The 25,756-nt window shown below is 44.9% G+C and overlaps 1 protein-coding gene across 3 annotated transcripts in view; it reads right to left on the reverse strand.

Moving 5' to 3' along the window:
- The window catches only part of KCNQ5 (potassium voltage-gated channel subfamily Q member 5), a 1,116,095-nt gene that overhangs the window by 814,569 nt on the left and 275,770 nt on the right, over nt 1-25,756 (reverse strand). The window lies entirely within an intron of this gene.

Consider the following 25,756-nt stretch of genomic DNA (forward strand, 5'->3'; position numbering starts at 1 on the left):
TTTAGTGCTCGGAAAATTTATATTAAAATGTAAAATTAACTGCATTAAAGTTAAGGTGTCCATACATACTTTGATTTTTCACACGGATTTATGCCGACTATGTCAAAGTAGTTCAGGTAATGAAAATGGCACACTTATAGTCAAACTTAAAGAAGCACTCCTCCCATCAAAATTTGCATTCTCTTAATATATTGTAATAATAATATTATATGGCACTGGGTCATATAAAACTTACAATTGCTCATTTTGCCTTTCTACTCAGCAAATTATTATCTTTCTCATTAGGTCTATGAAATCACACAATCAGAAAAATACTAGCTGAGTCCGTCTAAGCTCTATTTAGAAACAGGAGGTCAATTTTTCCTGCATGACTCATGATTAACTGCAAAAGTTCCTGACAGGGGGGAGGAGCAGAGCATCCCTGACAGGGGGGAGGAGCAGAGCAGCTGGGTCAGGAGGTGAAGAGGGGGGGTGACTTATGCAGGGAAAAGATACACAGAGCAGAAAAATGCAGAAAAGAGAAGAATTAACTGGGTAGAAAGGCAAAATGAGCAATTGTAAGTATAGTACAGTGTCATATAATATGATGATTGCAATATATTAAAAGGATAAAAACTTTGATGGGATGAGTGCTTCTTTAAAAACTCGAGCATAAACAATGAATAGATAACAATATTACAATAACAATAGATAACAACTTGCAGTAACCACCGATCCACCAAACCGCTGCACAACCAGCTCTGCCCTCATCTATTGTAGCCTCACCCATCTCTTGTAAATTGTGAGGCCTCGCGGGCAGGGTCCTCTCTCCTCCTGTACCAGTCGTGACTTGTATTGTTTAAGATTATTGTACCTCTTTTTATTATGTATACCCCTCCTCACATGTAAAGCGCCATGGAATAAATGGCGCTATAATAAATAATAATAATAATAATAATAATATTAGATTGTAAATTCATTTATTTTAAGAAAACATTATCTTTGTACAATAATGTAGTGTTCTTGGCTGTAGACATTTAAAACTGAATACTACAGTAATCCGAAGAAACATTCAGTAAAGGTGCATTTACACTGCACAATTTTCAGGAATGATCATCATTTCCCAAAAATCATGCTGTGAAAACAGGCGAGTGATCACCATATGAATGAGCAACACTCGTTCGTCTTGTGAAATGATCTTTTGGTTTGCCTAAAAGATCATTTTTCTCAGCAGCGCATTGTCCTGTATACGCAAGACATGTGCTGTCAAGATCATTGGCAACACATATGTAGGGAATGATATATTTCTGATTGTTCTGTGTGCATTGGAATAGTGGTCTTTCTAAACGGGCTGTTAAATGATCTCTGACCTGCAAACATGTTGCCGATCAGCGGTTAATTATCACCGGTAAATGCACTGCAATCCTTGTATCAATATTTAACCATTTTACCATTACCACATATCAGCTTTTAGGTGAATCTTAAAAATACAAGCATAATCATAATATGACTTTACAAGACTGCCTGTATTTGTCTTAAATAAAACTCCCCAGAAAAGAGATTATATAATAAAAAAGTGACGTTTTGGGAGTAGAGTTGGGGCAAATGTGTTTACATGTCCCATTCCATCAGCAAATACAGTGGTCTATGGCTGCTGGAATGGAAGAGGGAGTACCTCCTTTAACATAGCTGTGTCTGCAGCTCTTCTTTTTATTTAGATAGCCTGGCATGAGGAGCGTCATCATTGCGGTGTCACACAAATGTGATGCAAGGCAAGCCCGTCTAATCAAAAGAAGAGCCATGGACACTGTCAGGTAAAAGGCAGCACTCCTTCTCTCATCCCAGGGGCCAAAGACCAATGTTGTGATTCGCACCAAATCTAGTTGGGGGCACACAGAAAACTGACAATTAGAGATGAGCGGTGTTCGAGTCGAACTGTTCGCCAATTTCAAATTCGAGCTGTTTTGGGCGGTGTTCGAGTCGTTCGACAAACCCGAACAATTTGCTTAAAATTCAGCTATTCAAGTTTCTGTTTGATAACTGTTCGTTCACCAAAAGCCTAGCTTGATTTGCACATTAAAACTGTTTATCTGTTTCAGAGTATAGTGGGCGGGGGAAGATCTGTGCTGAAATAACGCCAATCTCCATTTTTTTTCTTTCCCGCAATTACAGAGGGGCGGTGCAGTCTCTCAGCCTATCAGCAGTGCGCACACACACAGCAATGTGCATGTGATGCACACAAGCAAGGGCATGTGTCCTTGGCTGTGTATGTCACATGTCCTTGCCCTATAAGAACCAGCCATTTGCCCCGTCGCCACCATTTCCTCACTGCTGCAGCTTAGTGTTAGACGGCTCCGCTGCTGCTTTGGGGTGCTATACAGACTAAGAGTGTTTTTTTGGAGCGAATTGTCAGAGAGATAGGTTTAGGGAGTCGGGAGGAGTCGGGATTAGTTGTAATATCAGCCCTTTTCAGGGTAGGTTGCAGCAGTTCATAACACTGTTTGCCAGGCAGATCTGAGCCAGTGCTGTGCAAGTGTTTGTCACAGCATTTGGTGTAATCTAGTTCAGCCACTCCTTTTGGGCTAGTAGCATTGTCTGATAGTCATCTGAGTAGCCTGTGAAGCTAGCTACACCGCCTGTGTATCTCAATTTTTACTGCATCTAACCCAGTAAATCATTTTGGGGTTTTGGGCTTAGTAGCAGTGTCTGCACGTCAGCAGAGTAGCCCGCCTGTGAAACTAACTACACCGCCTGTGTATCTCTATTTTTACTGCATCTAATCCAGTTAATAGTTTTTGGCCTAGGAGCAGTTTCTGCACGTCAGCAGAGTAGCTCGCCTGTTAAACAAACTATACCGCCTGTGTATCTCAATTTTTACTGCATCTAATCCAGTTAATAGTTTGGGGCCTAGGAGCAGTGTCTGCACGTCAGCAGAGTAGCCCGCCTATGAAACTAACTATACCGCCTGTGTATCTCTAGTTTTACTGCATCTAATCCAGTTAATAGTTTTGGGCCTAGGAGCAGTGTCTGCACTGTCCGACGAGCCCTGGTGCAATACGTTATGACACATAGCCTGGGCCAACGAGCTCAAGAGGTGGGGCAAATGATGCTGCAGGAGTGGTCTCAGATCAGGGACCTATGCACCCTTCTGCACAGTTTTGAAATAGCAACGAAGATGTTCAGTGCTGATGATGCCATTATCAGCATGACCTTTCCGGTGATTTACATGCTGGAGCACACCTTACACAGTGTTGGGAGTCAGGTGGTGGAACAAGAGGAGGAGGAGGAACAGGAGTCGTATGCGGAAGGGATCATATCTCCAAGGTCAAGAAGGTTGGCAGCACCAAGGCGGCTGGCATTGGAAGCTGGGGGAGAGGGATTACCGAGGGAGCATGGTAGCAGCCAAACTGTTGAGGAAGGTGCAGGAGGCGAGGAAGAAGTGGAGGACGAACTGGCGCTGGGCATGGAAGACTCATCAGATGAGGGAGACCTTGATCAAATTTCTGTTGTGCGAGGTTGGGAGGAGAGGGCAGATGAAGGAAGCATGATTCTCACCTCGCCACCACCAAGACAACAAGCACTTGGTCCTCCTGGATGCGCAAGGCACATGAGTGCCTTCTTGCTGCACTACCTGCAACATGACCCTCGGATTGTGAGAATCCGAAGTAATGCCGACTACTGGGTTGCCACACTCTTAGATCCCCGGTACAAAAGCAATTTTGGTGAAATAATTCCTGCCATAGAAAGGGATTCACGCATGCAGGAGTATCAGCAGAGACTGTTACAGAATCTAACATCTGTTTTTCCACAAAACACCAGTGGTGCAAGTAGTCAATCTCTGAGTTCTAACTTGCCAACCGTGGGACTATCGAGTCATCACTCTAACCGTAACAGTAACATCGTATCTGGTGGTAACAGCAATTTTTTCCAATCGTTTCACGATTTTTTTTAGACCATCCTTTGCAAGGCCACAGGAGACAAGAAGTCTGACGCACAGCCAACGCCTAGAGAGGATGGTACAAGAGTATCTCCAAGTTAACATCGATGCCATGACTGTGGAACTGGACCCTTGCTCATTTTGGGCTTCCAATCTTGAAAAATGGCCTGAGCTCGCCACTCACGCCTTGGAGATCTTGTTGTGACCCGCAGCCAGCGTTCTCTCTGAACGTGTGTTCAGCGCTGCTGGTGGTGTGCTGACAGATAAGCGCACGCGGCTGTCCAGTGACAATGTAGACAGACTAACGTTCATCAAGATGAACAAATCCTGGATCCGCAAGGACTTTTCTACCCCTGTGTCATCTTGGGGAGACTAAAAGCTTGATGATTTTTGAAAATCACCTCACCAACCGTTTTAAAAAACTCTGGCGAAATTGATGACACTTAATGGTGTCTGTGGCCGAATTTTTTGAAAAAATGGAGACTCTTTTATTTAGTCCCCTTGCTGAGTTTTACATGACGTTGCCATCGTCAATTCCAGGTGGGTGGGGTCATCTGCAGAGTTGTTTACTCATACTATGGCCTGGGATTCAAAGGTCTGCTCCAAAGCTTCAGTGTCTGCTAGTCAGCAGAGTAGCCCAGCCACCCACCGCCTGTTTACCTAAGTACTATTTTTAACGGCATCTGGCCCAGGAAATCCTTTTGGGCCTAGTAGAATTTGGTGCTACTCAGCAGCGTACCCCACCCATGAAGCAAGCTACACCGCCTGTTTACCTAACTACTATTTTGTAACAGCATCTAGCCCGGGAAATCCATTTGGGCCTAGTAGAATTTTGTGGTACTCAGCAGCATACCCCACCCATGAAGCAAGCTACACCACCTGTTGATCTAATTACTAATTTTTAACTGCATCTAGCCCAGGAAATCGTTTTGTACCTAATAGCATTTTGTGCTACTCAGCACAGTACCCCACCCATGAAGCAAGCTACTCAGCCTGATTACCTAAGTACTATTTTTTAACGGCATCTAGCCCAGGAAATCCTTTTGAGCCTAGTAGAATTTTGTGCTACTCAGCAGCGTACCCCACCCATGAAGCAAGCTACACCGCCTGTTTACCTAAGTACTATTTTTTAACGGCATGTGGCCCACGAAATTCTTTTGGGCCTAGTAGCAATTTCTGCTACTCAGCAGATTACCCCACCCATGAAGCAAGCTACACCGCCTGTTTACCTAAGTACTATTTTTTAACGGCATCTGGCCCAGGAAATCCTTTTGGGCCTAGTAGAATTTAGTGATACTCAGCAGCGTACCCCACCAATGAAGCAAGCTACACCGCCTGTTGATCTAATTACTAATTTTTAACTGCATCTAGCCCAGGAAATCGTTTTGTACCTAATAGCATTTTGTGCTACTCAGCACAGTGCCCCACCCATGAAGCAAGCTACTCAGCCTGATTACCTAAGTACTATTTTTTAATGGCATCTAGCCCAGGAAATCATTTTGGGCCTAGTAGAATTTTGTGCTACTCAGCAGCGTACCCTGTTATGACCCCAATGGCGAGGGTCTCAGAGGAACGTGGAAGTCTGCAGAATACAAAAATCCAGCTCATAGGGCAGTGGTAACTGGGTTGACCATATATCTACTCCTAACGCCAACACTAGAAGTAGCCGGGGATCATTCCTACGTTGATTCTAGATGACACGCGCCAGCCGGAGAATCTAGCTACCCCTAGTAGAGGAAAACAAAGACCTTTCTTGCCTCCAGAGAAGGGGACCCCAAAGCTGGATAGAAGCCCCCCACAAATAATGACGGTGAGGTAAGAGGAAATGACAAACACAGAAATGAACCAGGTTTAGCACAGAGAGGCCCGCTTACTGATAGCAGAATAAAGAAAGGTAACTTATATGGTCAACAAAAACCCTATCAAAATCCACACTGGAAATTCAAGAACCCCCGAACCGTCTAACGGTCCGGGAGGAGAACACCAGCCCCCTAGAGCTTCCAGCAAAGGTCAGGATATAGATTTGGAACAAGCTGGACAAAAATACAAAACCAAAACAAATAGCAAAAAGCAAAAGGCAGACTTAGCTGAGATAACTGGAACCAGGATCAGTAGACAAGAGCACAGCAGACTAGCTCTGATAACTACGTTGCCAGGCATTGAACTGAAGGTCCAGGGAGCTTATATAGCAACACCCCTAACTAACGACCCAGGTGCGGATAAAAGGAATGACAGAAAAACCAGAGTCAAAAAACTAGTAACCACCAGAGGGAGCAAAAAGCAAATTCACAACAGTACCCCCCCCTTAGTGAGGGGTCACCGAACCCTCACCACGACCACCAGGGCGATCAGGATGAGCGGCATGAAAGGCACGAACTAAATCGGCCGCATGAACATCAGAGGCGACCACCCAGGAATTATCCTCCTGACCATAGCCCTTCCACTTGACCAGGTACTGAAGCCTCCGCCTGGAGAGGCGAGAATCCAAGATCTTCTCCACCACGTACTCCAACTCGCCCTCAACCAACACCGGAGCAGGAGGCTCAGCAGAAGGAACTACAGGCACAATGTACCGCCGCAACAAGGACCTATGAAATACATTGTGAATAGCAAACAACACAGGAAGATCCAGACGAAAAGATACAGGATTAAGGATTTCCAATATCTTGTAAGGCCCAATAAAACGAGGTTTAAATTTGGGAGAGGAGACCTTCATAGGAACAAAGCGGGAAGAAAGCCACACCAAATCCCCAACGCGTAGTCGGGGACCCACACCGCGGCGGCGGTTGGCAAAGCGCTGAGCCTTCTCCTGTGACAACTTCAAGTTGTCCACCACATGATTCCAGATCTGCTGCAACCTATCCACCACAGAATCCACCCCAGGACAGTCAGAAGGCTCCACATGACCCGAAGAAAAGCGAGGATGGAAACCAGAGTTGCAGAAAAAAGGCGAAACCAAGGTGGCGGAACTAGCCCGATTATTAAGGGCAAACTCAGCCAACGGCAAGAATGTCACCCAATCGTCCTGATCAGCAGAGACAAAACACCTCAAATAAGCCTCCAAAGTCTGATTGGTTCGCTCCGTCTGTCCATTAGTCTGAGGATGGAAAGCAGACGAAAATGACAAATCAATGCCCATCCTACTACAAAAGGATCGCCAGAACCTGGAAACGAACTGGGATCCTCTGTCTGACACAATATTCTCAGGGATGCCGTGCAAACGAACCACGTTCTGGAAAAACACAGGAACCAGATCGGAAGAGGAAGGCAGCTTAGGCAAAGGAACCAAATGGACCATCTTGGAGAAGCGATCACATATCACCCAGATAACGGACATGCCCTGAGATAGCGGAAGATCAGAAATGAAATCCATGGAGATATGTGTCCAAGGTCTCTTCGGGACAGGCAAGGGCAAGAGCAAACCGCTGGCATGAGAACAGCAAGGCTTAGCTCGAGCACAAGTCCCACAGGACTGCACAAATGACCGCACATCCTTTGACAAGGAAGGCCACCAAAAGGACCTGGCCACCAGATCTCTGGTGCCAAAAATTCCCGGGTGACCTGCCAACACCGAGGAATGAACCTCGGAAATGACTCTGCTGGTCCACTTATCCGGGACAAACAGTCTGTCAGGTGGACAAGACTCAGGCCTATCAGCCTGAAATCTCTGCAACACACGTCGCAGATCCGGAGAAATAGCTGACAAGATAACTCCATCTTTAAGAATACCAACAGGATCAGCGACTCCAGGAGCATCAGGCACAAAGCTCCTAGAAAGAGCATCGGCCTTCACATTCTTTGAACCTGGTAAATACGAGACAACAAAATCAAAGCGGGAGAAAAACAATGACCAGCGGGCCTGTCTCGGATTAAGGCGTTTAGCAGACTCGAGATACATCAGATTTTTGTGATCAGTCAAGACCACCACACGATGCTTAGCACCCTCGAGCCAATGACGCCACTCCTCAAATGCCCACTTCATGGCCAACAACTCCCGATTGCCCACATCATAATTTCGCTCGGCAGGCGAAAACTTCCTAGAGAAAAAGGCACAAGGTTTCATAACAGAGCAACCAGGGCCTCTCTGCGACAAAACGGCCCCTGCCCCAATCTCCGAAGCATCCACCTCAACCTGAAAGGGAAGTGAGACGTCAGGCTGGCACAAAACAGGCGCCGAAGTAAACCGGCGTTTCAACTCCTGGAAAGCCTCCACGGCAGCAGGAGCCCAGTTAGCTACATCGGAGCCCTTCTTGGTCATATCCGTCAAAGGTTTCACAATGCTAGAAAAATTAGCGATAAAACGACGGTAGAAGTTAGCGAAGCCCAAGAACTTCTGAAGACTCTTAACTGACGAGGGCTGAGTCCAATCAAGAATAGCTCGGACCTTGACTGGGTCCATCTCCACAGCAGAAGGGGAAAAAATGAACCCCAAAAAGGGAACCTTCTGTACACCAAAGAGACACTTTGAGCCCTTGACAAACAAAGAATTTTCACGCAAAATTTTAAAGACCAACCTGACCTGCTCCACATGCGAATCCCAATTATCAGAAAAAACCAAAATATCATCCAGATAAACAATCAAAAATTTATCCAGATACTTCCGGAAAATGTCATGCATAAAGGACTGAAAAACTGAAGGCGCATTGGAGAGCCCAAAAGGCATCACCAAGTACTCAAAATGACCTTCGGGCGTATTGAATGCGGTTTTCCATTCATCACCTTGCTTAATGCGCACAAGGTTGTACGCACCACGAAGGTCTATCTTGGTGAACCACTTGGCACCCTTAATCCGGGCAAACAAGTCAGACAACAGCGGTAAAGGATACTGAAATTTGACAGTGATCTTATTCAAAAGCCGATAATCAATACAAGGTCTCAAAGATCCGTCCTTTTTTGCCACAAAAAAGAATCCCGCACCAAGAGGGGAAGAAGACGGACGAATATGTCCTTTCTCCAGAGACTCCTTGATATATGAACGCATAGCGGTATGTTCAGGTACCGACAGATTAAACAGTCTTCCCTTAGGAAACTTACTGCCTGGGATCAAATCTATAGCACAGTCACAGTCCCTATGAGGAGGCAGTGCACTGGACTCAGACTCACTGAAGACATCCTGATAATCAGACAAATACTCCGGAACTTCCGAAGGCGTAGAAGAAGCAATAGACACAGGCAGGGAATCCCCATGAATACCACGACAGCCCCAACTTGAGACTGACATAGCCTTCCAGTCCAGGACTGGATTATGGGTCTGTAACCATGGCAGCCCTAAAACAACCAAATCATGCATTTTATGTAAAACCAGGAAACGTATCACCTCGCGGTGTTCAGGAGTCATGCACATGGTAACCTGAGTCCAATACTGCGGTTTATTTGCTGCCAATGGTGTAGCATCAATACCCCTAAGAGGAATAGGATTTTCTAATGGTTCAAGAGTAAATCCACAGCGCTTAGCAAATGAGAGATCCATGAGACTCAGGGCAGCACCTGAATCTACAAACGCCATGACAGGATAAGATGACAGTGAGCAAATCAAAGTTACAGACAGAATAAATTTAGGTTGCAAATTACCAACGGTGACAGGACTAACAACCTTAGCTATACGTTTAGAGCATGCTGAGATAACATGTGTAGAATCACCACAGTAGTAGCACAAGCCATTCCGGCGTCTATGAATTTTCCGCTCATTTCTAGTCAGGATTCTATCACATTGCATTAAATCAGGTGTCTGTTCAGACAACACCATGAGGGAATTTGCGGTTTTTCTATCACATTGCACCGAATTAGGTGTCTGTTCAGACAACACCATGAGGGAATTTGCGGTTTTGCGCTCCCGCAACCGCCGGTCAATTTGAATAGCCAGTGCCATAGTATCATTCAGACCTGTGGGAATGGGAAAACCCACCATAACATTCTTAATGGCTTCAGAAAGGCCATTTCTAAAATTAGCGGCCAGTGCACACTTGTTCCAATGTGTCAGCACGGACCATTTCCGAAATTTTTGGCAATACACTTCAGCCTCGTCCTGCCCCTGAGACATAGCCAGCAAGGCCTTTTCTGCCTGAATCTCAAGATTGGGTTCCTCATAAAGTAAACCGAGCGCCAGAAAAAACGCATCAAGATCAGCCAATGCCGGATCTCCTGGCGCCAGCGAAAAAGCCCAATCCTGAGGGTCGCCCCGTAAGAACGAAATCACAATTTTAACTTGCTGAGCAGAATCTCCAGATGAACAGGGTCTCAGGGACAAAAACAATTTACAATTATTCACGAAATTCCTAAACTTAAACCTGTCTCCGGAAAACAGTTCAGGAATCGGTATTTTAGGTTCAGACCTAGGATTTCTGATAACATAGTCTTGTATGCCCTGCACACGAGTAGCCAGCTGGTCCACACTTGTAATCAAGGTCTGGACATTCATGTCTGCAGCAAGCATAGCCACTCTGAGGTAAAGGGGAAGGAGAGAAAAAAAAAAACTCAGAATCTTCTTTCTTATAATCCCTCTTCTGCAATGCATTAAACATTTAATACTGGCCTGGCAAACTGTTATGACCCCAATGGCGAGGGTCTCAGAGGAACGTGGAAGTCTGCAGAATACAAAAATCCAGCTCATAGGGCAGTGGTAACTGGGTTGACCATATATCTACTCCTAACGCCAACACTAGAAGTAGCCGGGGATCATTCCTACGTTGATTCTAGATGACACGCGCCAGCCGGAGAATCTAGCTACCCCTAGTAGAGGAAAACAAAGACCTTTCTTGCCTCCAGAGAAGGGGACCCCAAAGCTGGATAGAAGCCCCCCACAAATAATGACGGTGAGGTAAGAGGAAATGACAAACACAGAAATGAACCAGGTTTAGCACAGAGAGGCCCGCTTACTGATAGCAGAATAAAGAAAGGTAACTTATATGGTCAACAAAAACCCTATCAAAATCCACACTGGAAATTCAAGAACCCCCGAACCGTCTAACGGTCCGGGAGGAGAACACCAGCCCCCTAGAGCTTCCAGCAAAGGTCAGGATATAGATTTGGAACAAGCTGGACAAAAATACAAAACCAAAACAAATAGCAAAAAGCAAAAGGCAGACTTAGCTGAGATAACTGGAACCAGGATCAGTAGACAAGAGCACAGCAGACTAGCTCTGATAACTACGTTGCCAGGCATTGAACTGAAGGTCCAGGGAGCTTATATAGCAACACCCCTAACTAACGACCCAGGTGCGGATAAAAGGAATGACAGAAAAACCAGAGTCAAAAAACTAGTAACCACCAGAGGGAGCAAAAAGCAAATTCACAACAGTACCCCACCCATGAAGCAAGCTACACCGCCTGTTTACCTAACTACTATTTTGTAACGGCATCTAGCCCAGGAAATCCTTTTGGGCCTAGTAGAATTTAGTGCTACAGAGGTGTATCTAGAGTTTCTGGCACCCGGGGCAAGAATTCATTTTGGCGCCCCCCCCAAGGACATATGCCCCCCGTCAGCCCCATCATTGTCCTCTCCTCCTCCACCATCCCCATCATTGCTCTCTCTCCGTCAGCCCCATCATTGCCCTCTCCTCCCCCCACACACACACCATTCACTTCTCTGCACATTCCCCTGCAGCGCGATACACACACACACACCCAATACTGAGCCACACACACACATACACACATTCACACATTCTCACATACACACACACACACATATTCACACACATTCACACACACATACACACATTCACACACACACACATACACACACTCACATACACACATTCACACACACACATTCACACACACACATTCACACACACACATTCACACACACACTCACACTCACACACATACACACACACATTCACACACATACACACACACATTCACACACACATTCACACACACACACACTCACATTCACACACTCACATACACACACATTCACACATACCTCCCACCTCTCCTCACGCTCTGCCGCAGCAGCTCCATCGCCTTCCTCTGACACAGCCGGCCGCTGAATGATGACGTCATCCAGCGTCGCATCTGTGTGAGAGGAAGCAAGAGGAAGCAGGAAGACAGATTGCTGGGCAGCAGAGCTGCAGGGATTTCTCCCTGCCCGCTGCAGCCACTCTGCAGGGGCTCCCCTCCCCCTCTGCACACATTGGGAGCCGGCACTCTGCAGCTACTCTGTGCCGGCTGTCAGCTTGACAGTCGGCACAGAGAACAGCTGACTCCCAGACTGGGGGCGGCAGAATGCAGCCGCCGGGGGAGACACTGCGGACCGCCGAATTATACGGCCCGACTGCGCCCCCCTGCCGGCTGCGCCCAGGGCACATGCTCCGGCTGCCCCCCCCTAGATACGCCACTGCTCAGCAGCGTACCCCACCCATGAAGCAAGCTACACCGCCTGTTTACCTAACTACTATTTGGTAATGGCATCTGGCCCAGGAAATCCTTTTGGGCCTAGTAGCAATTTCTGCTACTCAGTAGAGTACCCCACCCATGAAGCAAGCTACACCGCCTTCTTTCTTTCTCAATCTAACCCCTCGGCTCTGGGGTGTCCACTCTCCCTACAGCTCTCTTCTTCTCACAGATGGACTACCGCGTGTTTTCACACTGTGGCAAATTTCTTGGGCCCAGGCATAAGAAGTCATCGAGGTAATGTATAATATGTGCTGCCTTACAAACGTTCATGACGACCCATTCGAGGAAGCAACTAAACGCCTCAAATAGTGAGCAGGATATGGAGCACCCCATGGGCAAACAACGATCTATGTAGTATGCTCCTTCACAGAAGCAGCCCAATGGGAGAACACTATTCGGAGGCACAGGTAGTAACTGGAATGCCCCCTCAATGTCTGTTTTGGCCATTAGGGTGCCCCGTACCAACTTCTTGACCTGCCCGATTGCCTCGTCAAAGGAGGTACAGTACATAGTACTGTACTTGGTTCCGCGTCGATGTTGTCGTTTACTGACCTGCCCCTTGGATATGACAAATGGTGGTTAGTCTGAATGTATTGGGTTCATTTTTTGGCACAACTCCCAATGGGGGTACCACTACGTCTTCTAAGGAAAGTGTTCTGAATGGACCCGCCGCCATACTACCTAAAGATATTTATTTATTTATTTTTTGGCAAGACATCTGAGTGTTGGTAGAGTGAGTTTAGATTTTTACTGCAGCCTTTCTTGATTTTGGGCATGACATGCCTATGTCTGTGTCTCCTCCTCCTTTTACTCCTCCACCTCTTTTCTTTTCGCATGACTATATGTAGTTGTGACTTTTCCATGTGTTTGTTGTGTCTTCTGAGCAGTTTGTCAGCTTTTGGACACCTTTTAAGGTGTTTTATATGTGTTTTCCATGTGTTTGTATTTGTTTGCGTTTGCCTGCCATTGGTTTCAATGGGGTTCAACGGTGTTCGTCAAACGTTCGACAAACAGTTCGTCGAACACGTCCCTGTTCGACGAACCGAACCCAAACACTAGGGAGGTGGCTCATCTCTACTGACAATACATACTGGTAACAAGGGGAATATGGGTGAAAAGTGGGTTAAACAACTTTCACCACCTTGTGTTTGCCAGTATTGTAGGATTAGATGATGTTCTACTATTCACATTGAGCATGGCTTATATTTAAAAGAGTTCATCTTTTACTTCTACAATGCAAAAAGGCAAAATTATGTGCAACAAATTAAATTCCCCAGAAAAGCACATGCCCTTGTATGCGATAATGCAAAAAGAAACATGTTCCTTATTCATGATAAGAAATGCAGCAGCAATCTCCTATTATACCGAGCACGGCATACTGCCAGAATGTAGCAGGTGGTGCAGGTCAAAATCCTTGCTGACAAAAACATTCCTCAGCTGTGCTAAATACATGCATATTAATGGAAATCCAATGCATGTTCCTCACAATGAAACATTCTGAACAATTAAGCTCTCAGTGAAAAAATGAATCTATCATTTGCTAAATTTAACTATTACTTTCTTTTATCATCTCTACTATGAATGGTGAATTAGGAAAAGCCTACTACTAGTCATGAGTGCTCGCGGGATTGTCTGACAAATACGGGCAATCCCTGCATGTTTTGTGGCTAACAGCCGTGAAACATGCGGCTGCAGGGACTCGAACATCTTACTCGATCACCCGCGATACTCAATGCATACCCGATCACTCTACGCAAACTTGAGTAGCAAGCACTTGTACTCATCACTACCTACTACCTAATCTGCTACCTATCCAAATCTAGCTAAATATACAGAATATAACCAAATAAGACTAAGCTTGTACACAGCTATAGATCATTGTATGTACAGTGCTTCTCCTATTAATAGTTTATAGCACTGCTACACAATGGGTAGTAGAAAATGGGCTCTAAAAGCAACTTCCATGATCACTTAAAGGAGTTGTCCAGTTAAGTCAAGTAGTCATCTATCCACCAGGTAAGTGATAACTTGCAGATTGATGGGAACCTGCATTGACCGGCAGAACATTTTATCTTCGATACAAAAAACTGTTTGTTTCTGCTGCAATTTTCAAACAGTAAAAACAAAGCAATTTCTCTGCAATTTTGGAAAATAGCAGCAAAATTTAAGAAAACCAAAAGCATAAAGTGAACAATGAACATATAATAATATAACATATAGTGGTTTGGTGTTTTTTTGTAGTTTGTTGGCCATGTGATACTACATTTTCCCTAGCAATATTGGTTTATCACAAATAGTGAGGAGCACAAGTGTTCGTTACTTGAGGTTGCCTAGGGTGCTCGGGTACGCACTGAGTATCATGGGTGCTAGAGTGACGTGTTCGAGTCCCCACAGCCGCATGTTTCACAGCTGTTAGACAGCTTCAAAATATGCAAGAATTGCCTGTGTTTGTCAGGCAATACCGGCATGTTTTGAGGCTGTCTAACAGTGATGAAACTTGCGGCTGTGGGGACTCGAACACGTCACTCTAGCACCCACGATACTCAGTGCATACCCGAGCACCCTAGGCAACCTCAAGTAACGAGCACTTGTGCTCCTCACTATTTATAACGAGAGGTTTTATTTGGCAGTTGGAGAAATGTGAACTTCGCTTTCACAAACAAAAATGTATCTTTATATAATGTTATGACAATTAACAAATAAAAACCATTATCGTATCCATATCTTTACAAATTTCAATTGAATAAAATTAAATGTAAATTTGAGATAAATTAGAAATCAGACATTAGCATCTACCACTGCTTGTGAGACCAAAACATAGTGATACCCTCTTTGTGGAATAGTTTCTGCATTTTCTGCTTGATATTTTAACTAAAAGGGAACCGGTTATGCCCCTAAATGCTATCAACCTATAGCTATGGGGTTTATCTGCAAGTTAATTGCGTTTTAAAGCTGTGCGACTGTGGCACTGATATCACGGATGCCAAGAGGAAATGAACTTTATTCCTCCTGACAGACTCCAGCTTTCAGTCAAAAAGGCATAGCTTGCTAAGCTACAGTCACCGTTCAGTACACAATGAGTGACAGATGTTACTATTCCCCAGCACTGACTGACAGCTGGAATAGCAGTGCATCAGTGCTGAGCTGGCTGGAAGTCAGTTCCAGGGCGTGGTTATAGCCGCCTCTCACTTTGTACTGAGCGGTGACTGAAGCTGCAACTCTATGACTGAAAACCAGAGGCTGCCAGAAGGAATAAAGTTCATTTCCTCCTTGAAGCTGCGATTTTACTGGTATGATTTAATGGCTTTACAAGACTAATAGTCCAAAGATTAACCCCATATGTGCAGGTTACTTGAGTTTTAAAGCTGTGTGACCGCCACACTGATATCACAGCAACCAGGAGGAAGTGAACTTTAGTCCTCCTGGCAGCTTCCAGCTTTCAGTCATAAAGGCATGGTTGGCACAGCCACAGTCACCGTTCAGTACACAATGAGTGACAGACGTTACCATTTCCCAGTACTGACTGACAGTTGGAACAGCAGTGCATCAGTGCAGAGCTGACTGTCAGTCGGTGCCAGGGCATGGTTACAGATGCCAATCACGGTGTACTGAGTGGTGATGAAGCTGCACCTCTATGACTGAAAGCCAGAGGCTGACAGGAGGAATAAAGATCATTTCCTCCATGTAGCTGAGATTTCATGGCTTTATAACACTATTAGTCTGCAGATTAACCACATATTTGCAGGTTAACAGAGTTTTGTTTACATGACAGGTGGTTCCGTTTAACTAACCCAATCCAGATAGCCCTGGGTCTCCATTCAAAATTGTACCATGTGTCTGTGCATTGAGAAAACTGGTTGTCTAGATATTAATTAAGCATCCTTTAGATATTTGCTAAAATGAACATTAGTAATTTAGAGAAATCACTATTGCACAGTTATCCACACATTGTATATAGATTGAGATGAGTTTGCCATTTGTCACACTTGTGATATTACATTGTGTTATTTGTAGTTTCAGAGTATTACTTTTCATAGCGTGGCTTTCCAATTTTGACTAATCAAATGATAGTCCACCATATTATACCAATGACATCTCTAGTCCACAGTAGTACGGTGATGATAGCTGATAACAGTAATATACTGATAACAGCTGCAGTCAACGGAAACACATTGATGAAAATTACAGTCCACAATAGCACACCAATGACAGCTGCAGTCCACAGTAGTGTACCAGTTACACGCCCCCAGAAGAAGAATCGGCGAAACGTGCATTCGGGTGGTAGACACGACAAACTTCTGCTTACCACTATGGTAAAAAGACTAACATGTTTCTATTGTCATTTGGTTCCATTCCTTTGCTGCTAGCCCAGATCACTATTTAGTCTATATACACTGCAGCACTTTATGCATTCACTTGGAGAGAGAGGTTATGTGCTGATTGATCTTTATACCTCACCATTAGATTACGGGCACTGAGGCACTTTATACATCCATTTGGAGATTTAAATTTTGACTGATCTTTACCTCTTCCTACCTCTCTGCTTCAGTTGGCTTAGTATGCATATATAATGACAGAGCATTTTTTATAAATTGACATTTGTTGATTCATTCTATACTTAGTGCTTTGTCATGCATAATGTTTTTTGTAGAACCAATTTAATATACTTTAATGCAAAAATTTCTTGTAATTCAAGGCAGTCGCTTATTGCCAAGTCTTTTTCTTGACATGACGCATCCTTTTATTAATGTGTATTTATATGTTTAATAAAATGATTTTGATACATACACTCCTTTTTCCCTTCCATTGTGTGTGAGGGTATGATGGTCATATAGTGATACGGAGTGTGTTAAGGTTATTGGAGGACTAATATGTATGTACAATTACAGCTGCAGTCCACAATAGCACAATGATGATAGCTGATAACAGTAATACACTGATAACCGCTGCAGTCTACTGAAGCATAGTGATGAAATTTGCAGTCCACAATAGCACACCATTGACAGTTGCAGTCCACAGTAGCACGGTGATGACAGCTGCAGTCCACAGTAGCACGGTGATGATAGCTGCAGTCCACAGTAGCACACTAGTGACAGCTGCAGTCCACGGTAGCACATCATTACAGCTGCAGTCCACAATAGTACGCTAAAGACAGCTGCAGTCCACAGTAGTTCACTAATGACAGCTGCAGTCCAGATTAGCACATCATTACAGCTGCAGTCCACAATAGTACACTAAAGACAGCTGCAGTCCACAGTAGTTCACTAATGACAGCTGCAGTCCACAGTAGCACACCAATGACATCTGCAGTCCACAATAGTACACTAAAGACAGCTGCAGTTTACAATAGTACATTAATGACAGCTGCAGTCCACAGTAGCACACCAATGACAGCTGCAGTCCACAGTAGCACATCAATGACATCTGCAGTCCACAGTAACACACCATTACAGCTGCAGTCCACAGTGGTTCACTAATGACAGATGCAGTCCACAGTAGCACACCAAAGACAGCTGCAGTCCACAGAAGCACAGCGATGACAGCTCCAGTCCACAATAGTACACTAATGACAGCTGCAGTCCACAGTAGTTTAGAAATAACATCGGCAGAGCATAGTAACAATATGTGAAATGTGAACAGTGCTAAGCGTTTTAAGCATTTAATGTGTATGTGTATCATTCCTATGTAATGTGTTATGGTAATGATGTCTGTATACCTCATGAAAGTGTATAAAGATAATTTCGCAATTTTCAAATTTTGAATTTTTATTCTGTTAAACCAGAGAGTTATGTGACACAAAATAGTAAATAAATAACATTTCCCACATGTCTACTTTACATCAGCACAATTTTGGAAACAACATTTTTTTTTGCTAGGAAGTTATAAGGCTAGGTTCACATTGCGTTCTGCGCATCCGTTAAACGGACTACGTTACACCGCGGCATAACGCGGTGTAACGTAGTCCGTTAACGCCACCATTGAATGCAATGTCGGATGCATTGCTAGCGCACGCCCACAATGGGCGTGCGCTAGCGATGTTCCGTCATTGAGTGATGGACCCTGAGACGCGGGCTGTAGCGTTTCCGGGTCTGTCACCGCTAGCGCAGATAGAGCTAGCAGATGCTCTATCTGCGCTAGCGGGCAGCCATATCGGCACTTGCATTAACAGCAGCCCGTTAACGTATGTGTTGAACGGGCTGCTGTTAACGCAATGTAAACCCAGCCTTAGGGTTAAAATTTGACCAGCGATTTCTCATTTTTACAACAAAATTTACAAAACCATTTTTTTAGGGACCACCCCATATTTGAAGCCAGTTTGAGGGGTCTATATGGCTGAATATACCCAAAACTGACACCATTCTAAAAATTGCACCACTCAAGGTGCTCAAAACCACATTCAAGAAATTTATTAACCCTTCAGGTGTTTCACAGCAGCAGAAGCAACATGGAAGGAAAAAATGAACATTTAACTTTTTAGTCACAAAAATGATCTTTTTAGCAACAATTCTTTTATTTTACCATGGGTAAAAGGAGAAACTGGACCCTGAAAGTTGTTGTCAAATTTGTCCTCAGTATGCCGATACCCCAAATGTGGGGGGGAACCACTGTTTGGACGCACGACAGGGCTCGGAAGGGAAGGAGCACCATTTGACTTTTGAATGAAAAGTTGGCTCCAATCTTTAGTGGACACCATGTCGCTTTTGGAGAGCCCCTGTGTGCCTAAAGATTGGAGCTCTCCCACAAGTGACCCCATTTTGGAAACTAGACCCCCCAAGGAACTTATCTAGATGCATAGTAAGCACTTTAAACTCCCAGGTGCTTCACAAATTGATCCGTAAAAATGAAAAAGTACTTTTTTTCACAAAAAAGTTCTTTTAGCCTCAATTTTTTCATTTTCACATGGGTAAAAGGATAAAATGGATACTAAAATTTGTTGGGCAATTTCTCCTGAGTACACTGATACTTTATATGTGGGGGTAAACCACTGTTTGGGCACACAGTAAGACTCGGAAGGGAAGGAGCGCCATTTGACTTTTTGAACGAAAGATTGGCTGAAATCAATAATGGTGCCATGTCGCGTTTGGAGACCCCCTGAGGTGCCTAAACAGTGGAAACTCCCAATTCTAACTCCAACACGAACCTCAAGACACCCCAACCCTAATCCCAACTCTAACCATGACCCTAATCACTACCCTAACCCCAACACACCCCTAACCACAACCCTAACCTCAACAAACCCCTAACCCTAATCTCAACCCTAACCACAACCCTAACCCCAACACACCCCTAATCCTAATCCCAACCCTAACCATAACTACAAGCCTAAACCTAACCCCAGCACAACCCTAACCCTAATCTTCACCCTAATTCCAACCCTAACCCTAATTCCAACCCTAATCCTAAGGCTATGTGCCCACGTTGTGGATTTGTGTGCGGATTTTAACGCACCTTTTTGAAAAATTGGCAGGTAAAAGGCACTGCGTTTTACCTGCGGATTTACTTCCAATTTCTAGTGTTTTATGTGCGGATTTCACCAGCAGATTCCAATACAGTAACAGGCGTAAAACGCTGCGGAATCTGCACAAAGAATTGACATGCTGCGGAAAATACCGAGCGGTATTTTCCACACCATGGGCACAGCGGATTTGGTTTTCCATAGGTTTACATGGTACTGTAAACGTGATGGAAAACTGCTACGAATCCGCAGTGGCCAATCCGCTGCGGATCCACAGCCAAATCCACACCGTGTGCACATAGCCTAATTCTAACCCTAACCCTAATTGCAATCCTAACCCTTATTGCAACCCTAACCCTAATTGCATCCCTAATCCTAATTGCAACTCTAAGAGGGGAGAGGAGGGTACGGAGGACAGGATGGAGGGGTAGGAAACACTGACGGTGGCTTCAGATCGCCGCCGTCAGTCAGTGGCGGGTGTTGTGAATTAGACTTTTTTGGCTCCCTCTTGTGGTCACTAGTGGTATGACTCTGAGATTGTCTTTCCCTAGTTTGGCACCCACCTGGGTCATTAGTCCAGGGGTGTTGCTATATGAACTTCCTGAATCCTTAGTCTGGTGCCTGGCATCGTTGTAATCAGTCCTTTCTGTTTGCTCCTGTCTGCTGGTCCTGGTTCATGCAAAATTAAGCTAAGTCCTGCTTCCTTGTTTTTTGGTTATTTGTATTGCTCTTATATTTTGTCCAGCTTGTACTAAATGTGATTCCTGATTTTGCTGGAAGCTCTAGGGGGCTGGTATTCTCCCCCCGGGCCATTAGACGGTTCGGGGGTTCTTGAATATCCAGCGTGGATATTTTTGATAGGGTTTTTGCTGACCGTATAAGTCATCTTACTATATTCTGCTATTAGTCAGTGGGCCTCTCTTTGCTAAATACCTAGTTCATTCTTACGTTTGTCTTTTCTTCTTACCTCACCGTTATTATTTGTTGGGGGCTTGTATCCAACTTTTGGGGTCTTTTCTCTGGAGGCAAGAAAGGTCTATCTTTTCCCTTAGGAAATTTACTACCCGGAATCAAATCTATAGCGCAGTCACAGTCCCTATGAGGAGGAAGAGCACTGGACCTGGACTCGCTGAATACATCCTGATAATCAGACAAATACTCAGGAACTTCCGAAGGAGTAGAGGAAGCAATAGACACCGGCGGGGAATCAGCATGAATTCCCTGACAGCCCCAACTTGACACAGACATTGCCTTCCAATCCAAGACTGGATTATGGGTCTGTAACCATGGCAGACCCAAAACAACCAAATCATGCATTTTATGCAGAACAAGAAAACGAATCACCTCCCAATGTTCAGGAGTCATGCACATGGTTATCTGTGTCCAAAACTGCGGTTTATTTTCCGCCAATGGCGTAGCATCAATACCTCTAAGAGGGATAGGATTTACCAATGGCTCAAGAACAAAACCACAGCGCTTGGCAAACGACAGATCCATAAGACTCAGGGCAGCACCTGAATCCACAAACGCCATAACAGGGTAGGAGGACAATGAGCAAATTAAAGTCACAGACAAAATAAATTTAGGTTGCAAATTACCAATGGCGACAGGGCTAACAACCCTTGTAAGGCGTTTAGAGCATGCTGATATAACATGTGTACAATCACCACAGTAAAAACACAACCCATTCTGCCGTCTATGATTTTTCCGTTCATTTCTAGTCTGAATTCTATCACATTGCATTAAATCAGGTGTTTGTTCAGACAACACCACCAGAGGATCAGCAGTTTTGCGCTTCCGCAAACGCCGGTCAATTTGAATAGCCAGCGCCATGGAATCATTCAGACTTGTAGGAATGGAGAAACCCACCATCACATTCTTAATGGCTTCAGAAAGGCCATTTCTGAAATTTGCGGCCAGAGCACACTCATTCCACTGAGTAAGCACAGACCATTTCCGAAATTTTTGGCAATACACTTCAGCTTCATCCTGGCCCTGAGAAATAGCCAGCAAGGCTTTTTCTGCCTGAATTTCAAGATTGGGTTCCTCGTAAAGCAATCCGAGCGCCAGAAAAAACGCATCAATATTCGCCAATGCCGGATCTCCTGGCGCAAGCGAGAAAGCCCAATCCTGAGGGTCGCCCCGCAAGAAAGAGATAACAATTTTAACTTGCTGAGCTGAGTCTCCAGACGAACGGGGTCTCAGAGAAAGAAACAATTTACAATTATTCCTGAAATTCCTAAACTTAAATCGATCTCCAGAGAACAGTTCAGGAATAGGTATTTTAGGTTCAGACATAGGACTACTGGTAACAAAATCTTGTATGCCCTGCACACGAGCAGCAAGCTGATCCACACTTGTAATCAGAGTCTGGACATTCATGTCTGCAGCAAGCTTAAGCCACTCAGAGGTAAAGGGGAGGAAGAAAGAGAGGGAAAAAAAAAAACCTCAGAATTTCCTTTCTTATTATCCCACTTCTGCAATGCATTAAACATTCAACTTTGGCCTGGCATACTGTTATGACCCCAATGGCAGAGGGTCTCTGCAATAAATACCAAGTCTGCAAACACAAAAAACCAGCTCATAGGGCAGTGGTAACTGGGCTGACCGTATATCTAATCCTAGCACCACAAATAGCAGCAGCCGGGGAACGTGCCTACGTTGGTTCTAGACGTCTCGCGCCAGCCGGAGAACTAACTAACCCTAGAAGGGAAAAGATAGACCTTTCTTGCCTCCAGAGAAAAGACCCCAAAAGTTGGATACAAGCCCCCAACAAATAATAACGGTGAGGTAAGAAGAAAAGACAAACGTAAGAATGAACTAGGTATTTAGCAAAGAGAGGCCCACTGACTAATAGCAGAATATAGTAAGATGACTTATACGGTCAGCAAAAACCCTATCAAAAATATCCACGCTGGATATTCAAGAACCCCCGAACCGTCTAACGGCCCGGGGGGAGAATACCAGCCTCCTAGAGCTTCCAGCAAAATCAGGAATCACATTTAGTACAAGCTGGACAAAAAATAAGAGCAATACAAATAACCAAAAAACAAGGAAGCAGGACTTAGCTTAATTTTGCATGAACCAGGACCAGCAGACAGGAGCAAACAGAAAGGACTGATTACAACGATGCCAGGCACCAGACTAAGGATTCAGGAAGTTCATATAGCAACACCCCTGGACTAATGACCCAGGTGGGTGCCAAACTAGGGAAAGACAATCTCAGAGTCATACCACTAGTGACCACAAGAGGGAGCCAAAAAAGTCTAATTCACAACACCCGCCACCGACTGACGGCGGCGATCTGAAGCCACCGTCAGTGTTTCCTACCCCTCCATCCTGTCCTCCGTACCCTCCTCTCCCCTCTTAGAGTTGCAATTAGGGTTAGGGATGCAATTAGGGTTAGGGTTGCAATAAGGGTTAGGATTGCAATTAGGGTTAGGGTTAGAATTAGGCTATGTGCACACGGTGTGGATTTGGCTGTGGATCCGCAGCGGATTGGCCACTGCGGATTCGTAGCAGTTTTCCATCACGTTTACAGTACCATGTAAACCTATGGAAAACCAAATCCGCTGTGCCCATGGTGTGGAAAATACCGCTCGGTATTTTCCGCAGCATGTCAATTCTTTGTGCAGATTCCGCAGCGTTTTACGCCTGTTACTGTATTGGAATCTGCTGGTGAAATCCGCACATAAAACACTAGAAATTCGCAGTAAATCCACAGGTAAAACGCAGTGCCTTTTACCTGCCAATTTTTCAAAAAGGTGCGTTAAAAGCCGCACACAAATCCACAACGTGGGCACATAGCCTTAGGATTAGGGTTGGAATTAGGGTTAGGGTTGGAATTAGGGTTAAGATTAGGGTTAGGGTTGTGCTGGGGTTAGGTTTAGGCTTGTAGTTATGGTTAGGGTTGGGATTAGGATTAGGGGTGTGTTGGGGTTAGGGTTGTGGTTAGGGTTGAGATTAGGGTTAGGGGTTTGTTGAGGTTAGGGTTGTAGTTAGGGGTGTGTTGGGGTTAGGGTAGTGATTAGGGTCATGGTTAGAGTTGGGATTAGGGTTGGGGTGTCTTGAGGTTCGTGTTGGAGTTAGAATTGGGAGTTTCCACTGTTTAGGCACCTCAGGGGGTCTCCAAACGCGACATGGCACCATTATTGATTTCAGCCAATCTTTCGTTCAAAAAGTCAAATGGCGCTCCTTCCCTTCCGAGTCTTGCTGTGTGCCCAAACAGTGGTTTACCCCCACATATAAAGTATCAGTGTACTCAGGAGAAATTGCCCAACAAATTTTAGTATCCATTTTATCCTTTTACCCATGTGAAAATGAAAAAATTGAGGCTAAAAGAACTTTTTTGTGAAAAAAAGTACTTTTTCATTTTTACGGATCAATTTGTGAAGCACCTGGGAGTTTAAAGTGCTTACTATGCATCTAGATAAGTTCCTTGGGGGGTCTAGTTTCCAAAATGGGGTCACTTGTGGGGGATCTCACCTTATCATCCAGTCTATGCTAGAAACCGTTGGCATCGGACACATAGTAGCTACCTCCCAATGGAGGGGCACCTTTTCTAAATAGCATATTCCACAATTTAGCATTCCCCCTGATGAGTCTCACAGATGTGAGAGGAAACGCGTAGGGTTGTTGAAACCTCTTGTGGTGGGTACAAGTAATTAGTCTGACTTGGGTACTGCCCTTCTATCTCTCGCTTCCTCCTTCGGCCTCACTCAATGGTCTTCTGCAGTCACTCACAAAGATGGTCACACACTGGACCTCATCTTCACCCGCCTTTGCTCCCTATCTAACCTCTCTAACTCACCTCTTCCTCTCTCTGACCACAACCTTCTCACATTCTCTTCCCTCTCCACTTCATGTCTACAATCCCCACCCCACAAACTTTCACACCCTCGCAGAAATCTTAAACATCTTGACCTACATTCATTCTCTGAATCCCTCCTCCCTCTCACAGACATAAGTTCCTTACACAATGCGGATGACGCTGCCATTCTATATAACACCCCAATAGCTGTAGCTTTGGAATCTGCTGCCCCACTTACACATACCAAAGCTCGAAAAATCAACAGACAACCCTGGCACACCTGCCTGACCAAAGAACTGAGGCGAGCTTCCAGGGCTGCTGAGCGCAGATGGAAAAGATCCCACTCCAACGAGCACTTCATCGCATTCAAACAGTCCCTCACTACTTTCAAGACCACACTCGCCACAGCTAAACAAACCTACTTCTCATCTCTCATATCCTCCCTGTCTCACAACCCTAAACAGTTATTCAACACCTTCAATTCTCTCCTCCGTCCCCCAGCACCTCCTCCCTCCCCACTTATCTCAGCTGAAGACTTTGCCTCATTTTTCAAGCAGAAGATTGATAACATCAGAGACAGTTTTGGTCAACAACCCCCAGAGCCCTTCCTCCCGACTTCCCAGCCCTCCACCTTCAAAACCAACTTCTCCACCATTACAGAAGATCAACTCTCCACTCTACTCTCAAAATCGCATCTCATCACCTGTGCACTTGACCCGCTCCCATCCCACTTCATCCCAAACCTCACCACAGTCTTCATCCCAACCCTAACCCATCTCTTCAACCTATCACTAAAAAATGGTGTTTTCCCCTCAAGCTTTAAACATGCCTCCATCACACCTATCCTCAAAAAGCCCTCTCTTGACCCATCCTCTGTATCTAGCTATCGCCCTATATCACTTTTCCCTTATTCCTCCAAACTACTGGAACAACACGTCTACCTTGAACTGTCCTCCCATCTCTCTTCTTGCTCCCTTTTTGACCGCTTACAATCTGGCTTCCGGTCACACCATTCCACAGAAACTGCCCTAACTAAGGTCACCAATGACCTCTTAACCGCCAAGAGCAAGCAACACTACTCTGTCCTTCTCCTCCTCGACCTGTCGGCTGCTTTTGACACAGTGGACCATTCCCTATTATTACAGACCCTCTCATCCCTTGGCATCACAGA

This window comes from Ranitomeya variabilis, chromosome 2, assembly GCF_051348905.1.
Source record: "Ranitomeya variabilis isolate aRanVar5 chromosome 2, aRanVar5.hap1, whole genome shotgun sequence".
Classification (NCBI taxonomy): domain Eukaryota; kingdom Metazoa; phylum Chordata; class Amphibia; order Anura; family Dendrobatidae; genus Ranitomeya; species Ranitomeya variabilis.